Source organism: Lytechinus variegatus, chromosome 4 (genome assembly GCF_018143015.1).
Source record: "Lytechinus variegatus isolate NC3 chromosome 4, Lvar_3.0, whole genome shotgun sequence".
In the NCBI taxonomy this organism is placed as follows: domain Eukaryota; kingdom Metazoa; phylum Echinodermata; class Echinoidea; order Temnopleuroida; family Toxopneustidae; genus Lytechinus; species Lytechinus variegatus.
The window spans coordinates 49,102,033-49,120,337 of NC_054743.1; the positions used below are offsets into that span (position 1 = coordinate 49,102,033).

Consider the following 18,305-nt stretch of genomic DNA (forward strand, 5'->3'; position numbering starts at 1 on the left):
CATATCAAGTTGTACCATGGGGAAACATGAATAGCAAATTAGCCCTTTGACAACTGATAATGTAATTCCCATTGGTTCCAATCCATATATATGGTAACAGTTCTAAACTGAATGGTTGCTATAACAGCAGTCTGTGTATTCATATCAAGTTGTACCATTTGGGAAACATGAAAATGTGAATAACAAATTAGTCCTTTGACAACTGATAATGTAATTCCCATTGGTTCTATCCTATATATATGGTGAAAGTTCTAATTAAAATAAATAGTTGCTACAGCAGAAATCTTTGTGGCTAAGGCTATATATATGCAGCCATAATAAGATATCTGCAGGAAATACAAGGATATTCATATTGAGTTGTACAATTGGGAGACATGAACGTGTGAATAACAACTTAGCCCTCGACAACTGATAATGGAATTCTTGTTGGTTCTTTATGTACAGGGACTATTAGGGTTCAGAAGTCAAAGGGTTAAAACGAATAAAAAGAAAATAAGCTTTGCATTGTTTTTGCATTAATTTACAGTGCTCACCAATGTTAAAATAGCACAAAATAATTAGTTATCACACATTGGGAAGCTGCTGAAGTGAAACCAGGACTGCCTGAAAGCATCCCTCGCAGCCTGCGGCATTCGGATCCTTGCTCGGGAACTGCTTACCTTTGACCGTTGCACCTGGAACTGAACTCTCCGCAAAGGTGTTTGACTGTTTGCGAAGAGGCACCCCCTGTGAGGTTGGATCGGCCGGACTCAACAGGCCCTACAGAGCATTTACCTGACTGCACTCCCACTGAAGTGTGCCCATGATGTGGCCACTGTTGTGCATTCCAGTTTGGGTTCTGCTCAAATCATGTACAGGCATCTCTGTTGATTGCGAAAGAGTTCCAACACCACTGTTTTTATCATTACCTGAAATAATAAGCTATCTTTCTGCAAATACTGGCCTCCATCAGAAGCAATTGTACCGATGCCAACTTCCAGGAATAGCAAAAATAGCAATACACATCAAAACTGAACTTCCAAGTACCTAACTTTTGTGACGATACAGTGTCTTTTGAAAGCCAGAGTACAGCGTCACACAGACATGAACAAGTAATACCCACTGGCAAATGTGACGCAAGACTGATGTGTTCTTAAAAAGGATACAGTGACAAATGCTGGTTTATTTGTTGTCACTGACACTAGCCTGGCCCAAGACGATGTATGCAAAAGCAACAAACACGACTCCATGACTCCATCGCAGGCAGTGTTGATATTATGCTAACCTTGATTTGTGTACACAATTAGTGCCAACCACCCCGGCGTAGGAGTGATCGATGATCGCTTTTCCAGTGATGCTGGCCGCAAATGGCGTAAAGGTATCTTGCTGGTACTGTGCGTGACAATGATTGGTCTTCTATTGTATCCATCATCTACAAGTGCAAATAATATGTCAGATATATGGTCAGAAGTTGGTACATTCGTCAGCCGTTTTATTTGCAGCCATCTTTTTGGCTACATTGCTCATTGAGGTTTGGGGCATCGGGAGAGGTGTAACATGTTTGTGGAAGGCCACGATCACAATTTATCAAGCAGTCCCATTGCCTCATGTTGGATTTGCATCTGCCTATTTCTGTGTGAAGTTGGTTGAAGGACTTCCATGATTTCCATAGATCTAGCTTGTAACCTGGGGGTTTTGTTCTTTAGTAAGGAAGAGAATACTTTCCATGCCGGTTGAGACTGCGCCTCTTGTCAAAGACCGGTGATCAAGAACAGAGCACTCCAGTACATGATGACACTTCTTGCAAATGTTGGGCACTGCACATGAAATGACAATCATAACTTCTCAGCAATCATTCTTTAGAATTTCATATCTGATGAAGGAATTCATCAATAATGGCATTTCAAGAGAAAACAGCCACAAATGGCAAAGACATCTTGAAAGTTCTGGAAATGTAATAGTTGGGATCTACAAACTTGCAAAACAGGAAACACTCCTCCAGAAACCTTTGAGAGTACTTTTTTTCATGTAACTTCATATCGACTCTTTTGTAATCACCACAAAAAAGCTTAAGCAAAAGGCATTAATGATTTCTTTCCAAGAGATACCAGCTGGCATACAGCTAATAAATCATGCAAGGCATTTTTTTATATACCACCAGTAACAGCATTCCTTCCGAGAAGATGACATTCATCCAGAATCTTTCCTTGAAATATCAACACTAATTAGTGTCTTTAGCAATCTGCACAGTTGGTACAAGCACTACATCAATTTCAATATGAGATTCCTCAAACGTTCCATGACGCTTGCTCTGGCGAGTATTGCTCCAATAGAAAATCTGCTTATCAAACCAAACATAAAACCTAACTTCCAAAATTGAATAAATCCTAATCCTCATCTTATATACAGTATCATTCTGATCCAAACACTCTATTACAATCCTTACTCTAACCCTATTCCCACTGGGATATCAAGACCGGAGCAATTGTCGTAGGAGCAAGTGCCGTGTCATCCATCGAAAAGCAGTTGAAAGATATTGTCTTCAAAACCCAATACACAATGTTAAACAAGTTCCTAACTACAGCAGTATGGATGATGAATATTCTAATGTAGACCAGACCCAAACATTAGGCATTTTCAGGAACGTTCTGTTAATAGCATTGTCCTTTGATTTCAATCACATACTTCACACATACATGTATGGCAGATGCAATGCTACAGTCACAACTGGCAGAAAAAATTGCTCCAAACTGACCAATGATATACATGTATGCCATTATATTTAATCAGTTATGAGCATGTTTCATTGGTGGGACTGAGGCAGGAGTATGGAACCAGTGTTCAATGTTGATTTTCAAATTTAGACAGCAACATAATAATGATAATAATAGCTGCATTAATAAAGCGCTTTTTGCCAGAGGATACAAAGCGCTGCTATCATTAACCCAGATTTAGCTTGGGCTACCATCACCGGCACTCAATTCACGCAAGGAATTTCTCCTGCCGGGTAGTACCCATTCACCTCACCTGGATCGAGTGCAGCACAGAGTGGATAAATTTCTTGAAGGAAAACACGCCATGGCTAGGATTCGAACCCACGACCCTCTGTTTCAACATGAATCATGATTGAAAACGTAATTACAAAATGCTGAAATAATGAGAAACAAAGTGTCGGTTCAATGTCCCCCAGTCCAAGTCGTGAAAGTAAATAATTTCCAGGTCATGATTCGAAGGAAAATTTAAAAACTGAGAAAGATGGGTATGAAAACTTGATCAGCTTAAGATTTTACAACCTTGAGCATCACGAGTGCAACAAAATTGGACAGTGAACACGATTGAGTTTCGAACGTCTTGATTTTTTCTCTCGCAGTGAAAGCTTTCACAAGCACGTGTCAGAATGGACCTTTATTGTGATGGGTCAAAATGCGCAGTAAAGCTGCACTAATGAGAGAAGGAAATTTAAAGATGATCAATGTATAATCAGCTTTTGACACTTAGCAGCGGAACCCTGATCGCGTTTGTGTTCGGTGTTTTGTAAACATGTTTTCAATCATGATTCACGTTGCTGTTTCAATTAGAATATTGACATTGAACGCACCCTAAGTCAAGAGTCACAAACCAAAATGCAAAAAATAGAGAGTGATTGCTGGCAAGCAAAGTGTCATCAACATTGATGTTTCAAGCCCACCCAACGCACAATATGACACAGGAAGTACATGTATATAGGTCACATTGGAATTGTATACAATACATCTAAGAAATCCCCCAGAAGCATGTCTTTCATGCATGAGATATCTGCTGCTTTGGATTGAAATGTTAACATAAGTGATCTGTCCGCAAATCGCCTTTCAAAAAGCACCCTTTTCAGCGTTACACGTTTGGGAGTATCATTTTCTATCATTGAAAGAACTAAAGCATTACCTTTAGAATAAAATAATTTTCAATTCAAGTATCTCCTCTCTTAAATCTTGGCTGTAATAATAATAATAAAACATTGTTTAAGACATCAACAATGATACTGAAACCAGGCTCAAGGAGAGAGTAAAACAGATAGATAATTACAAAGAGCTATTTTATTGTCATTCCTCCCTGTATAGTGTTATAACAATCATTATCCTTAAACCAAGATTTGTTTCACACGTGTGGGTAAATGATAATGATGATCGGTTTGGCAGATCATTGCTTGAATAAAAATATGTAACGAAACAGAAATAACGGGATGTACAGGGCTGAGTGACATGAAGCTCAGCAATTTTTCTAGGGCTAATTTTATGATTAATCATAGACAATAATCAGTGCAATTCATCTTAGAAATGAGTCCCGCAATCAATCACAAACTTTGATTTTATTAGCCCGTATTCTGAAGTCGGGTTTAACTTTAACTCGGGTTCAAAGTTGTGGTCTAAGTATGGATAACCAATTGTTACATAAATCACTAACTGTAGAGATATCATATTTCACCTCATTTGGCTCTCAAATCATTATAACTGTTTAACTTTCGGAAGTATTTCACCTCATTAGGCTCTCAAATCATTATAACTGTTTAACTTTCATCAGGTCATCCGTCACTGAGATCATTTTTAATTGTCTGAGAATGATATCGGGGTTTGATAGTTTTCTACTAAATTTTAGTACAATGAAGAAGCACATTGAACGTAGTCTGCTATGCAGACTCTGAATGGCTCATGAAGTGGGATCCGCAGCTGGTTTGCAAAGCAAACCAGCCTGAAAGGGCGAGCGACGCGAGCCATTTCACATCTGCAGCTCCAGTAGACCTAGTCTGCTATGCAGACCCCTTGAATCAGCTGTGATACACACACTGCAAATGTGGGTCTACAGTTGTAGACTACATTGAACATAAGAAAACATACAATGTTTACAAAATTCCCGTATTTTGGCTTTCCATAATTTTATCACTGTGTTTAATCCATGGCAGAGTCAAATCATTCTTTAGAAGAAGGGGCATTGAGCACAGGATTTGACAAAACTGCTAGGCCCGTATTCTGAAGTCAGGTTTAAAGTTGTGGTTTAAGTATGGGAAGCCAAAAGTATCAAAACTGTTAAGTTGAATGTTTCTTATGTTTACTGTGCTCTTTCCTGATTATCGATGGTGAAGACAATAATCTATTCATACTTCTTAGAAAATTATGAATGATTTGAAAGCCAAATGAGCTGAAATCTACTGTTAGTGAATTGGCTATCCATACTTAAACCTCGACTTGCTATCAGAATACGAGCCCATGTGTCAAAAGAGCCATTAAAAATCCCAAAACAGCAAGAGTGCTAAGTTATAAACAGAATTCCCCTAAATACATCAGCCCCATGCAGTTCTGATACTATCTCTGGCATTCAGGGATTGTTTGCTTTTGTCTGCAATTTGCGAAGTTATATCCCAATCTACCGACTGTTCATGGCGTTGATTTCATAAACGTTATATTAATATTACCCCAGCACATATCCTGATAGGCAATACTAATGAATAGAGCAGACATGGTTTGTGAACAACAAGACTTTGGCAGATATCCCGACTAGCATTAATGTGACTGTTGTGGTGTCATATCAATATCCGCACAAAACTAGCTGCTCGATGAGTTGGAACTTAAGAAACTTTAAAGTTATACTGACCATCTGGGGTCATTGCAGAAAGAGTTGCGTTTAAACGCAGGTCAAGAAAATCAATCGCAAGTCTCTAATGGGCGCTGTTGATTGGTTGAAAATCAAGTTGCGCGTGATTATTTTTAGAGTTGCAATTGATTGCAACTCTTTCTGCAACTGGCCGCAGAACAGATGATCTACATTTAATATGAAAAAAATATAGTATGTGAAATGCTCTTCTTGGGGGCTAAAATGCAAAATACATGTATATATCTGAGCTTCATTTATCTTTCAGCTTTTACTTTAGGCCTGTACAATAATGGGATCGACATACTTTGGAAGTCAGTGGCCCATATTCTGAAGTCGGGTTTAAATTAAACTCAGGTTTAAAGTTGTTGTTTAAAGGACAAGTCCACCCCAATAAAAACTTGATTTGAATAAAAAGAGAAAAATTCAACAAGCATAACACTGAAAATTTCATCAAAATCGGATGTAAAATAGAAAAGTTATGGCATTTTCAAATTTCGCTTATTTTCACCAAAATAGTTATATGAACGAGCCAGTTACATCCAAATGAGAGAGTTGATGACATCACTCACTCACTATTTATTTTGCATTTTATCATATGAAATATTGGTATTTTCTCGTCGTTGTCATGTGAAATGAAGTTTCATTCCTCCCTGAAACCGTGGAATTCCATTATTTTAACATTTTGTGCTTCAGGCAAGGAGGTCCTAATCGTCAAATTCGTAAAAATTGAAATATTGTATAATTCAAACAATTTTTCTCTGTTGATTCAAATCAACATTTTTCTGAGGTGGACTTGACCTTTAAGTATGGGAAGCCAAAAGTATCAATTTTTTTCATGAAGTTGCATGTTTCTTATGTTTAATGTGCTCTTTCCTGATTAATCAAATGTGAAGACAATCATTTATTTGTACTTCCTAGACAATTACGAATGATTTGAGCTCAATTATGATATCTCTCCTGTTAGTGATTTATGTAACAATTGGCTGTCCACACTTAAACCACAACATTAAACCTGAGTTTAAGTTAAACCCGACTTCAGAATACGGGCCAGTGAGTCTGAATCCCTGGGAAAAAAGACGTAGCCATAACGATTAGGGATGAGTCAACTTTTAAAACCAAAATGAAAAGAAAAATATAACATAATAAGTATGTGTCATCTTCCATGCGGGAAGAACCTTCAGTTGTGTATAGCCATGGCATGTAGTTGATACTTCAAAGGTCTGTTCACACTCCAAGATGTTGATACGTTGCTGAAGAATCGCTGAAGAATGGGTTCTAGCATGCATATCAATGGACTTTGAAAACGCTTGCAATGCTCCCTAGGGAATGTAAAAATAATGTTTAAATCCTATTGCAGCAAAACATTAGTCTGCAGGCACAGACCCTGACTGATACTTAGATCAACAAGTGGGTCTCCACACAAAGACTAGCACATACATGTATACAAAACTTCCTATGAAAAGTGATAGGGCCTTCAGTACACAAGGCATTATAGACTGCAAAATCAGACCCGTAAATCGAGTGACGGGCTTGCACAGCAGACTAGCCTAACATCCTCTGGTATTCAAAGGCATCAATCAACATTTTGCCACTCCACACCCAGGTGGTAAATAGTAAAATAAAGGTGAAAGCCTAATTTTAAATTGGTTTGATCCTCACTAAGAGAAACAATGAATTTAAGCGTGTGAACCCGCGTATACATAACCCTAGCACTGTATGATCCTTGTTTAATAAAAAAAAATGGATTATAATAAACACATGGTTACTGAACCATGTATATCAGCATATATATGTCTTGTTAGTTCGTTGAAGCTGTATGAATCAAATTAATAGAAACAATGTTTTCCGACAATGTGAACACATGATTACAAAATGATATTTCTCAGTGTATGTTTTAGAGCTTGTTAAAAAGCTGTATGATCCTTGTTAAACAGAAATGACGATTTATGATGGTGTAAACATGGGATTACAGAAACCAATGTCAGCATATTATGAGTTCTTTTATATGATCCTCTTTCATAAAAACGATGAATTCTATAAGTATGAACACAGGGTTAAAGAACCCTATTTGTCAGCGTGTGTCTTTGGCGAGGCTGATCAACTAGGTAATGTACTGAAAAGTCAAATTTCCTGTTTTCCAAGGCATTCTTAACCCAATGTGAGGGAGTGACATAGGATGTAACTTGGTATCAGATGATGTGCTCTATCTATCATCTGCCCATTCACATTTGGCTAACTTTCAAATTGATTATTCATTCTTTAAAGGGAAACACTGAAGAACTAAAGGGAGATCAAACTAATCCCTATGCTAAATTTGGTCTCTCTTTGACTTATACCTTTATTTAATTGTACATATATTAATAATATTAATACTAGAATAAATTAGCATATAATTTTATTTTCAATGAAAAACTAAAATATTTCTGAGAGATAAAGTAGTTATTTTGCTACTTGGTATTTAAAATAAGCAAACTATTATGGTATGAATGTAAAGTAGTACACAGTGTTATCATTAGAGTGACCCTATACATGTAGTACAAGATTATTATATGCTTTTCACACTGGATTTCCTTAACCCCATACTATCCTTAACCCTTACTATCCTTAACCCCGCACAATCTTTTTTACACTGTCTTTCTTAACCCTATACTATGTGCTTAGCCGTGGTTAACGCCTTAACCGCGAACTTTCGCAAAGCTCATGAATATTGATGATTTTGCTACACAGAGCGTGATTAACATGCAATTTCGACTTCTGTGATTGGCTAATGCTTAGCATCACTTTTCCTTAGCCTGGTTTCTTATCACACTGCATCTCTTAGCACCGCCGGCTAACCCCGCTTTGTTGCAGGGCCAGATAGTACTGTTATAGTACTATAGCTAGCACTATAGATACTTTTTACCGTGCTAGCCCACTTTGCTAAAACATAGTGTGAATCTGAAGTGGGCTAAGCTTAGCCCTCTAATTTCCTGGGGTTAAGGAAAATATTTGAAGTGTGAAAAGCATATAATGCTCACAATCAATAGTGTTGTATTATGGGTTAAGAACCAAGCTGGCCAGAATTGAGTAGCTGAGGACTTTTTTTTAAGTCAGAATGCTTGATTTTTTACTAATTGCTGAGCAAAATATAACACAAAACTTTCTGTACCAGTGTATCTGGATCAAATATGGGGTACGATTTTCATGTACCTTCTTTAGCTTCTACACACACATTAAAGTTATTAACTCACACATAACTCACAAAGTCGACCTGAATAAAGGACAAATAATTATTTGATTATTTCCTTGTCAAAAGTAAATTTCTTTTGCAAAGATACAAACATACAATCCCAGTTATTCTTCTTTCCCCTCTCCTCTTTCTCTCTCTCTCTCTCTCATTCTTCATTCATCTCACATAACTCACCCCCTCGATGGTTTCCATGCCGATCGAGGGGAAGTGTGGGAAATACAGAACAGGAAAAGAGCAATAAGTAATGAAAACAAAAACATGTATTCCCTGATTAATCTCATCTATTTTAGGCAAAAGACATCCTTGGAGAGAATATGCATCATACTCCAGATTAGCTGCACAGCCTTTTCTCATTTTGTACACATTTATAGATTTAATCTATGTTTTTTTAATCTATAAAGCTAGCAAGCAAACTCGTTTGTCACAAATTAATGTCCATTGTCTCTGTTCTATTGCATGTATACATCGTTTCATTCTAATGTTCTGTTCATTAATTCATGCAATTTTTCTGTGATGAGTGCATGTCAAAAAGCTTACGTCTGCTTTTATTAAAGGCTATTTTAGGAAAGAATCAACACGATTTTGTGCTCAGGAGAGGACAAAAAGTTTAATTATCTGGGGTCACTTTAGTGGACAACCAAAATGACCCCCATGGATTTAAAACAATTGATAAAGTCAGTGTTTATAAATAGCAAGCCTGCATCCTGCTAGCTACTAGTATTTACAACAAATAGCCCTACATGTATATTTGCCTAAAAGGCAAACAATGGGGTATAGTCATAATTAGCACACGCTTATAGCCATACAATGCAATATCAACAAGTTGCCAATGGGGTGTAAATTAATAAGTTCCTCCAGAGGGGAGGTGCTTAGTTCACACGTATAGAGTAATACATCTCTGGTAGCATATATGACCTAGGCAGAAGCTCTAACTACATGTACATGTATGCCTTTGGTGTTAGAATTAAGTCTGATGCTGTTACACAAAATATAAATGATGCATGACACACAACAGGACCAGAAACCTGTATCTTATAAATTCCTCTGCAAAATTTGAAGCGCAATTTCGTCTAGAGAGAGAAAAAAAGGGAACTTTGTCACTTTTATCCTCACCAAGACGGCTCCTTCTGGACAATTTAGGGTGTGTTTATGCAGGTGCGAGGACAGAATCAGCGATTTCAAACGTCGATTCAAAACTCTGATCGTAAACGTGGTTCTGGGAGTGCTGTTTATGCTTAACTCTTCAGAGCAAATCATGACCTCCAGCTGGCTTCGCATCGCAAAAGCGAGGTCAAATTGGGCGCGCCTTTTTTCGAAAGTTTTTTTTCTGATTGTTGTTATTACGTGGAGATAACATGGAGCAATACGACTGTATTTGCCCGCGGATTTTCATCTCACCGGAAGCCTGTACCAAATGACATCATTTAAACATGTTTACGATCGTGGTTCTGTTTATACTTCCCCAGAAAGCCTGATTCTGGTCAAACAACGTTTACAAACGCACCTTTTTGTGAGTTTACGATCGGCATTTTGAAACAGCGTTTAAATGAAAGCATGGACGCAACCGTGTTTTGGACTAATCACGTTTGGAAACGCTGCTTCTGGCCTGAAAAGTGGAAGCATAAACACGGCCTTAGACTAAAAAATGGTGGATGGGAAATTGTTAAAATGCAGGTTTTGTGTAAGCTTTTATTCAGAGGAGAAAAAAAATAGAAAGCTTTTAACTTTTCTCTACTTCTTCGACAGCTTCTTCTGGACAACTGATGGGTGGATGGGCGATTTTGCAGAAATGTTGGTTTTTGTGTTCATTTTTGTTCTACTCTTGCATAGAATATTGCACAGAATGCCCTCTGTACATACTTGTATGCATTGTAGTGAGTTGACAGTATACATGTACGTTTTTCATTCATTCTTTGATAATATTATCAGGAAGTTCAGAAACTGAAGATGATTTACAATGTGTCTAGCCCACAATCGAAGTGGTATGTTTCAGTTTCATAGTAGATTATAGCATCCATGGGCAATGTATACTGTGGATATTATTTTCTGGTTTCTCTGAAAAAGGAATACAAATGTGAAAAATGAATTTTCAATATCAATGTCAAGCACCAACTGTGGTAAAGGAAGATATTCATCTTATTTCCAAATAGCATTACAAAATATTATTTAATAAAAAAATATTGCAAAATTACAACACTCTTTGATATCAAGAAAGTGTTTGGGAAACAGACACATACAAACTGGGGCATCAGAATAAACTTGCGATCAATTACAAACCTATGTGACCTCCCCGAACCAATCACATGTCTTGAAATTAGTTACAAATTTGCAATTGTTGCTGATTTGTTTATTTGCAACAAGGAGCATTAGCTGATTTGCTAGAGTTTTAAGGCCTGAATATTAAAGTCCTTGTCAAATCTTTCAGACTCTCAGACTGTTGACTGTGTCAGTTTGAATATGACTGATAGCACACTTTTTCAAAACACAGAAACATCACCAGCACATTTTCAAAAAGTTTCATAACTCTAAATAATTTTCTCAACTCTAAATAACATTTAAATTTGTATTCAACTATCAATAAAACAATTTTTTTTTAACCAGGGTAGCAAAATAAACAATAATGTGTGAATGGAAATGAATAATCATGGTCAAATTGATGTAGAAGATTAATGACACGGACAAACATTCCATAAAGACATTGATACAAGAAGGACAATGATGCGCCACGGTGAGCAACTGCTCAGCTGGCCTTGAAAGCACTGTACATTTAGGCCTACACTGTACAGTTAATACTGTACATACAATATTAGCCTCCTAAAATGGTAAAAATCAACTCATGAACTGAAAAAAATGACAAGATGCAGTTAGTTTTGTGTAGTTATTGACATTAATAGTTATGGATACATTACATTGCTGTATATTTTAGGGATGCTTGTACATGTATGACTGGTGTCTGTTATAAGTGGTAGCATGGTGGCAGAGGTAGTGGTGGTGGTGGTGGTAGTGATTCTGATTGTGGTGTTAATGGAAATGGTAAGCACCAGTTGGTGAAAGTTACGGTGGTACTCATCAATGGAAAAAAGGTGGTGGTTGTAAAAATGGTGGTAATAGTGGTGGTGGTAGTAGTGCTGATTGTGGTGGTAATGGAAGTGGTAAAGTTGTGGTGGTCATTGATGGCAAAATGGTGGTGATGATGGTAGTAGTGGTGTTTATAGAGGTGATGATATGACAGTGGTGCTTATCATGGTGGTGGTGTTTACAGGTGATGCTAGTGGTGCTGATTGTGGTGGTGGCCCCTGTTTATAGAGGTGATGAAAGTGGTGCTGATGGTGGTGGTGGTGGCATTTATAGAGGTGATGGTAGTGGTGCTGATCGAGGTGGTGGTGTTTATAGAGGTGATGCTAGTGGTGCTGATTGTGGTGGTGGCCCCTGTTTATAGAGGTGATGAAAGTGGTGCTGATGGTGGTGGTGGTGGCATTTATAGAGGTGATGGTAGTGGTGCTGATAAGGTGGTGGTGTATAGTGGTGATGCTAAGGGGTGTTGGTCGTGGTGATGGTGGTGCTGATTGTGGTGGTGGTGTTGGTGGTGGTTACAGGTATAATGAGAGTAGCAGTAGTGGAGATGGTTGGTCAATATCATGGTAGTGTACTGTGCATGGTGGCAGTCTGATAGGTCTTCTGAGCAAAGACTCACTCATGATCAAAATGCACCTTGATACAAAAGGAAACAAAAGGATGAAGTTAGTAGTTTAAAACAAAAGTATACAAAAACAAAAGTATACAAAAATTACAAGCACTGCTAAACTTGTTAATGAAATACTGGGATAAGAATAAACAATGTCATTAATGTGATGAAATATATGGTTAGTGGTGAGGGTAAAAACAATGATTAGTTGATTGGTGAGATGAATTCATGCGGTGTAGGATGCAGCATTCTGGCAGGAAAACAAAGATCAAAACTCACTCGCTAATCGGTCCATCTTCGGGACCTCGCTCCTCGTCGTCCAGGGAATACTTCTTCACGCGGCTGCTCCGTCTGATGCTGATGCGTCGCACGATCCCATTGCGGTTGACGCGATCTTTGAGGCGGTTCCATATTTTTCCGGAAGCTGCAGCCGACATACCGGCCTCGCTTGCTTCACATCAGGAGAGAAAAACGGGCGTGTGTAAAATCCACGGCTGGAGCTTCCAAAGCCTGCGGCGGATAAGAAAATGTGAGAGTCTCTCATGAAATGCGTGCCTATCGATTCACTTTCTATCCGGTCAGAGGAAAGAATTCAGCTATGTATTCACAGACTGTTTTGCGGCTCTTGAAAACACTGCAATATGTGTGTTCGCAAGAACAATTACAGGCCACACGTATGTGCTTTACAGATGTCCCTTCACGCCTTCCATGTGTTTCCAGCCCTGCTCTCCAGGATTGAGCGAGTGGGAAGATCTGAAATTGAAAGCATATCTGCAATAAACACAAGTCCTTCTATATCCCCTGGATGGGATTGAAAGTGCTTCTCAAGTGAAAAGAAATAAATTTCACCAGCCAGCGCTTGAAAATGTAATTTTGACCACTGACAAGCTCATAATAGATGTATCGAATAAGATAGAGAGGGGAGGGTTGAAGGATAACACAATGAACAATAGAAGAGAAAGTGAATATTGTAAAATTAAAATACATTCTAGGGAACAAGGTGTGAAAGCAAGGAGAGACTAAAGGAAGACAGACAGAACGAAAGATGAAGAGGAATAGAAAAAGGCTTATTGATACAGGCATAAAGGAGAATGAAAAATTTCAAAATTAATCAAAAGGAAAGTTGCTTTATTTCTAATTAAGGTAATTTCATTTTGGACGTGAATGAGAGAGAAAATGAGAAAAAAGTAATAAAGGGATGGTAATGAAGAAGGAGAAAGAAATAAAAACAATGGACCATGATAATAATAATAATAACGAATGATTAAAAGAAAGAGGTTCAATACCAAGACAAAAAGAACATAGGGCTCTCAGAATGGAAAAAGTGGAGGAGAGAAGAAAAAAGATAGGCAGAGGAGGGAAAGAAAGATAACGAAAGCAAGATAGAGAAAGACAGAAAGAAAAAAAAGGGACAGAATGAAAGAGAAAGGTAGAATAATAAAGATAGTTAGAGAAGGAGGGAGAGGGAAGATAGAGTGAAGAATAGGTAGATAAAGATAGGTAGAGAAAAATAGAAAAAGGTATAGATGGAAAAAAAATAGAGTGAAAGAGGGAAGGAGATCAAGAATCAAGATCAAGCAGCTTAGAATAAATACAAGTAAAAAAAAAACATGCAGATGACTTAAGATCTGGAGAAAAGAAAAGAGACATGAAGACAGACACAGAAAAAATATAAAGGGAGATAGAGGGAGAAAGAGTAGAAGGAAAGAGGGTTTTACTGGCTCTCAGAAAGATGGATATGATATCCATTCTGACCAGAAATTGCAACACTTGACAAAGAAATCACGGACATTATTACTGCCTCCTCTTGCTGTTCAGGGATCCAACCATCGCAGATTTATCCTTACAGTCAGGTGCATGCATGGTGCAATGTATACGACTGCCTAAAATTGCATCAAGGCAGAGAGGATATGAAATAAACTCAATTTTGACAAGCACGAGGGTTTCGAGTCGCGATAAATCACAAGTCGTTTAGTGGAGTCGGGTAAGTGAACCCACGTGTGGATGATTGGCTTTCGCCTCGCCTGACAACGACGTTGCCCAGCACTAGTCCTGGTGGTCTAACATTGACGATCAGTGCAAGCCTCATCAGAGGCAATTAAGCCCCGAATGAGCGAGTCACTGGTCGGCTTAACGTCGTTTAATCAATTTGGCAGGGTGACTGTCATGCTTCATCAATAACCTACGTGGATTTATGTCACAGGTTCTGATTTATACAATTAATGGGGATAAATGAGTATAAAATTGATTCATAAATTGAACAAATCAACAAATCAGTGGCTATAATGAGAGCATTAACACTGATGATTACTTTCATGCAAAATGGGTAAAAAAACATGAACAAGCACCAAATTATTTATACAGTTTCTCATTTTGAACAAGTATGATATATTAACTGACTGAGTAAATCGGGTGATCTAATGTAATCATATCATAATCGCAGATAATCATTTTAATACAGAATGGACAAAAATACAACATCTAAACTGTTTTGGTAATGCAGAGATTTGGTTGTAATTTATAGGTCAAATTCATAATGGGAAATTGACAACATGCATGGAATGGTTGGGTACTACATGTATGTGAGTCATGTTTATAATATCAAAAGAGAAAAATAAAATAACAGCCTTGCTGTGAACAACAAGAGGCCAGGGAAGGCAAAACAAGCATTGGAAATAACAGTATTAATAAACAATTTAGTCATGATCCAGGCTAATGTACACCTGTAATGTTTGGCCCCTTTCATCTTTGGTTACTCGATAAAACTATTTAATAGCAAAGTTTAAAGGGATGGTCCGGGCTGTAAATATGTAAAGGTCAAGTCCACCCCAGAAAATTGTTGATTTGAATTGATAGAGAAAAATCAAACAAACATAACACTGCAAATGTCATCGAAATCGGATGTAAAATAAGAAAGTTATGACATTTTCCAAGTTTCACAAAACAATTAAATGCACAACTCAGCGATATCCAAACGAGAGAGTCGATGATGTCCATCACTCACTATTTCATTTGTTTTTATATTTTGAATAATACAATATTTCAATTTTTACAGATCTGACAATAAGGACCAACTTGACTTAACCATAAATGTTAAAAAATTGGTAATTCCACATGTTCAGGGAGAAAGAAAACTTTGCTGCACTTGACAAGGATGAGAAAATTAGAATATTTCATTTTTCGTAGAATAAAATACAAAAGAAATAGTGAGTGGGTGACGTCATCAGTCTGCAAATTGCATACCGAAAAATGTCATATCTTCATATCTGATTTTGATGAAATTTTCAGTGTTTTGCTTGTTGGATTTTTCTCCCTTTTTTCAAATAGAATGGACTTATCCTTTAAATAGAGTAAAATTTACAGAACAAACTGCTGAAAGTTTCATCAAAATCGGATAACAAATGACAAAGTTATCAAATTTTTAAGTTTATCAATAATTTGTGGAAACAGTTATATGCACATCGTTATGGATATTCATTAGGTGGGCTGATGATGTCACATCCCCACTTTCCCTTTTCTTATGTTATTATATGAAATCATAAACATTTCATTATTTCAATGTTTAATGATGTGTCTCTATCATAATGAAATTAGTTGCAGCAATAAATAACTAATGCACTTTAATAATCAGTTGTCAATCCCATTGTTTTAGTTCTTGGTAAACAATTTTTGAATAAACCTAATTTCATATAATAAAATCCCAAAGAACAAGTGGGGATATGACATCATCAGCCCGCCTAATGAATATTCATAAAGACATGCCTAGAACTGTTTCATCGGAATAATGACAATCTTTAAAATTCAATAACTTTGTTATTTGTTACTCTGATTTTGATCAAATTTTCAGCATTTTGCTTTGTGAATTCAAATTGAGATATAAATATCTCCAGCCTGGACCATCCCTTATAATGAAACTCCAAAGTGTATACATGCTGTACCATCACTGACTTCCTGTAGTTTACATGCACATCTAAATTATTGAGATCCAACATTACAACAGCAAAAGAATACTGAGGAATGATAAAAATAAAATGATTCGTTCTTTTAATGGTTCCTCCCCAGGGAGTAGAGATGGTGCATTCTATGTGTGAAGCAGTGATTGATCCAAAGGCCATGGTAATATAAAGCATTAATAAACACAGGAATTGTTATTATTATTATTATCATTAGACTGACTAGTCTATTAAAGAAAATGTTCAAATAGACAAAGTACATGTAACTCCCCAGGGAGTGGAGAAGGTGCGCAGTTTGTGTGAAAGAGTGATGGATTCAATGACCAAGGTAATAACATTTGCAAACTGTATAAAGGTGATTCTAAATGCAAGAATTATTCAAAAGCATTCTCTGTAAAAGTATTGTTGGATTGGATTGGATATTACTTTCAAGATAATATGCAAATAGAAAAAAAAAGACATTCACTTTTTAATGAACATATTAATCAACCACTCACTTTTATGTAAAAATCCAAGGTACAGATCAAGAATAGTTCAACAGGTATCCAAGGATCAACAATTACAGACAGTTTAAAAGTTCCCAGGCCAGTCCGACTGTTTTCAAAAGTTTCCCAAAAAGGTCCACTTCCCACGGCCGGTTGCGGGAGAGTACTGATCAGTGTGTGGGCTCCTATGCACAAACCAAGCGAGTGCGCTCTCTAAACCAGGATGTGATTTGTATTTTTTCTTGACGATGCACGCACTGCAAGCTGCACACTCACACAAATTCATGCCTAGTCTGCAGGTACAGACCCTTAACCACACTCTAACTAACATGTGGGTTACACTTCGTGATTCCAAAGGTTCGTAATTCCGAAGGTTCTTTATTCCGAAGGTTCGTAATTCCGAAACACGTAAATTGCCTAGACCTCAATGTTCGTTAATCCAAAAACGTAAAAGGGTTCATTATTCCGAACATTTGTGGCGTTATTCCGAATCCGAAAACGAAAAAAGGTTTGATGTTCCGAAGGTTCGTTAATTTGAAAACAAAATAAGGTTCGTTAAACATTTTGTTTTTGGAGTAAAGAACCCTCGGAATTACAAACCTCATTTCGTTTTCGGACTAACAATCCAACGGAATTTCGAACCTTTGGAATATCCGAAGCTGCGGAATTACGAATGTATGCGGACATGTGAGTATTGAAAAAAGTCTAAATGCATATTACAACTGGGGGTTGTGGTGCACGCCTGTAATCCAAGATTCATGTACAAATTATGGGGAAGTTAAAAATTGATGTAGATGTTCAAGTTCGAGCCCCGGTCACGTACGTAAAGGTCGGTCTCTGACCTACACAATCATATCTGATTGATACACGTCTGACAGAAATCATTTACACACACCTATTGGATGAGTTTGAAACAATTGAAAATAAGGTTGAGGATATAATCAAATTTAGGCCCAGTCATCAGAAAACCAGACTAGGACACCGTTGTCACTACTTTCCCACAACTCATTTACAGGAAACTAGTTTGACGTGTAATGAGAACGGTCGAAGCGGTCTTGGAAGCGTTCTTCCAAACCGGTTAGGATTTCTACCTCGCGATGCAGTTTGGAAGATCGCTTTGCCTCCATAAACTGGTTTTAGGGTGAGGACACAACCTTTCTTTGGGAAGCAATCTTTGCACATTTTAAACGTGCTACACCACACACTGTATGTGGAATACCTACGCTGCGGTTTCAAATCTCGCGAGAAACATGTCACCCACTGAGAGTGTTTCGATAGCAACAAGACCGTTTTACGGGAAGTGGTTTTGAAAACCACTTTCAGGTGATCAAATGGGAACACTAGCAAAG

The 18,305-nt window shown here is 37.5% G+C and overlaps 1 long non-coding RNA gene across 4 annotated transcripts in view; it reads right to left on the reverse strand.

Annotated features, from left to right (window-relative positions):
• Positions 1–372: 372 nt before the first annotated feature.
• Positions 373–18,305, reverse strand: part of LOC121414228 — a 51,173-nt gene continuing 33,240 nt past the window's right edge. For 2 of the 4 annotated variants that reach the window (XR_005969824.1, XR_005969825.1), the window contains exon 4: positions 12,677–13,028. This is a non-coding gene — a long non-coding RNA (uncharacterized LOC121414228). Of the gene's footprint in view, positions 1,412–12,296; positions 12,545–12,676; positions 13,029–18,305 lie in introns of those variants that run through there. The other 2 variants (XR_005969826.1, XR_005969827.1) reach the window with 2 other exon arrangements.